The sequence below is a fragment of the Arachis ipaensis genome, chromosome B04 (genome assembly GCF_000816755.2).
Source record: "Arachis ipaensis cultivar K30076 chromosome B04, Araip1.1, whole genome shotgun sequence".
Lineage (NCBI taxonomy): Eukaryota > Viridiplantae > Streptophyta > Magnoliopsida > Fabales > Fabaceae > Arachis > Arachis ipaensis.
The window spans coordinates 2,544,483-2,547,245 of record NC_029788.2 but is presented as its reverse complement, the minus strand read 5'-3'; the positions used below and the strand labels follow the sequence as shown (position 1 = coordinate 2,547,245).

Genomic DNA, 2,763 nt, shown 5'->3' with positions numbered 1-2,763 from the left:
CTTTTTTGTCCAAATTAGCTTCAAGCTAGTTTTACTGTTTTAGATATATTTTAAACTGTATCATTGGGCGAGTGATGATTTTGTTGTAAGATTTTTATTCTTTCATAAAAAATGAGCTTACATATTAATAGAAAATAATACTCTACTAGTAAGGTAAGTGTCATTAATTTGTTTTATTGAAAAAAAATTGATATATTGACTGGAATTGTCACTAAATATATTTTTAGTTTAATTAATTGAATGTAAAATAAGTTAAAAATATATATATTTTAAATGACTAGAATAATAAATAGGACAATTTTAATATAAGAATAACTTAAAAATTGACATTAGATAAATAATAAGGGTTGATAAAAAAATAAATAATAAATTTTGTGCATCGTTAACATTATTGGTGAAAAATATTTATTAAAATAATTAAATATTAAATCATTAATTAACATCTTTAAGTGAAAGATATATGGAGGCTTAATTTGGTAAAAGGGTTAAGTACGATTTTGGTCTCTAAAGTAGGGGCTAAAAAATTATTTTATTTTCGGCCTTTTTTTTACTACAAAATAGTCCCAAAGATTTAACTTAGTTTTAAAGTCGTCATTTTTACCAAAATTTTAATTTTTATTACCAAATTACCCCTAATTAAAAAATATATAAAAAAAGAAAAATGGGTTAAAGGCTGGAAAACCGCAGAAGGGTTAATCACGCTGGGGGTGGATTTTTAATGGAAGAAGAGGGGAAAGGGAAGGTGGGGAAGGGAATGGGAAAGGAATCCGCCGCCACTGTTGTTCATTGTTCGGTCGCTGGATCTCGCCGTTGTTCTTCGTCGTTCGGTCGGCTCGACGTCGACACCAGCAGATCCGGGAGGGTGGACGTCATGCGTCGCTCGCTGCTCGCGGTTTCTGCTTCTTCTCCACGCTCGGTCGCCGGTCGTCGCTGCTCCTCGCTGGTCGCCGCTGCTTTCGATCGGGTTTGCTGTCTTCTTGGTCCACTTAGCAACCATTCCTATCACTGGAACTGGGATTAACCCAGTTAGGAGCCGTGGTGCTACCATCATCTTCAACAGAGACTATGCATGGAATGATCAAGTATGTCTTCTTTGTTTTTGGCTTTTTTTCTCACTCATTTCTTTCTGAATTTCATATGTCATTTTCTTCATTGCAGTTGATTTTTCGGGTTGGGCATTTCATAGGAGCTGCTCTTGCTGTCGTGTACCACCAGATAGTCATCCGATTTTGCTTCTATTTATGCTTCTGATTACATTTGGCATTTCTTTCTGTTTATGCTTATGTTTTATTCTGATTCTGATTCTGTTTATGCTTCTGATTACATTGATTTTACTTCTGATTTTATTATTATTGCTGCTGGTGTTGTTGTTGTTGTTCTACTTTTGGTTATTGTTGTTTTATTGTTGCTGCTGCTTCTGCTTTATTTTTGGTTGATTTTGGGGAAGGAGGGGAAGGGGAAGGGAATTCTGGTTGATTTTGGGGAAGAAGGGAAAGGAGAAGGGGAAAGGGGAAAGGTATTGTAGTCCGAAGGACGATTTTAAAACTAAGTTAAACATTTGGGACCATTTTGTAGCGAAAAAAAGGGTGGGGACGAAATAAATTTTCAGCCCCTACCTTAGGGACCAAAATCGTACTTAACCCTTGGTAAAACTTCTACTTTTTAAAAAGTATAGCATTTATGTTTGGTAAATCAAATTAAAAATTATTTTTAATAAACACAAGTAACAACAATTATGTTTAGTAAAATAGCATTTAAAATTTAAAAATACTATATAAGACATAAATTTAAACATTAAATTCGAAAATTAGTTAATATATGAGGTTATATTAGACTTTTAAATTTTGAAAAAGTCAACTTTAAAAAACTCCACCTTAGTTGCTTTCAAAAGTATTCCAATCTTTTAAAAGCTACAAATATAAGCACATACTCTTTTTGATTTACCAAATACAAAATGAAGAGTTTGTGCTTTTAAAAAACACAAATACTTCTCCAAAAAATTTTATTAAACTAAACCGTAGTCAAATTAAAAAAAAAAAAAGAAAAATAAAAAACTATTTTAATAAATAAATTTAAAATTAATAATAAATCTATTTTCATTAAGTTTTATTAACTAATTGCTTACACTTGTAAGTTAAGGATAACTACTTATGCTACTTATAAATGATTAGATGAAAAATTTGAGAATCATAATTATTCTAAATTAATATTCTTTTGTTTGACTCTTTTTTCTTATTTTATTTTATGATAAAATTTAGTTTAACATTTTAAAAAATAATGATAATTCTTATCAAAAGATAAATGAGCACATATGAACTTTTTTGTTGTGATCTTTTAGAATCTATTTAGAATAATCATCTTTTAATTTAGATTTTAATAAGTATTATCGTTAATGTTTTTTTCCATACCCTATGATAATAAAAAAAAGTAAACGAAACGAAAAGATATTAATATTAGTAAATTAAAGATGGATGAAGAAAATATTAAATGAAAAAAATATATCAACTTTATTATTAAGATGTATGTACAATATTTTTTACTTATATTATGTGTTAGCTTTTCAAGATAACAATATTTAATTTCACCTTTAATATATTATAAATAAGTAGATAAATAAAAGCAAAGAAATAGAAAATTTGAAAAGAATGAAAAAAAATTATTTTTAATTATAGAGATCTATTTAATATTTATCACCAGTTTTTTTTTATTTATCTTTGTTTTTCTTATTTAAAATAATATAGTAAAAAGAAAAATTTCAATAAT

The 2,763-nt window shown here is 28.1% G+C and overlaps 1 long non-coding RNA gene across 1 annotated transcript in view; it reads left to right on the top strand.

The window, feature by feature from the left end:
* LOC110270840 overlaps nucleotides 1,394-2,763 on the top strand; it is a 25,182-nt gene continuing 23,812 nt past the window's right edge. Inside the window, exon 1 of the long non-coding RNA XR_002360481.1 lies at nucleotides 1,394-1,404. This is a non-coding gene — a long non-coding RNA (uncharacterized LOC110270840). The remainder of the gene's footprint in view (nucleotides 1,405-2,763) is intronic.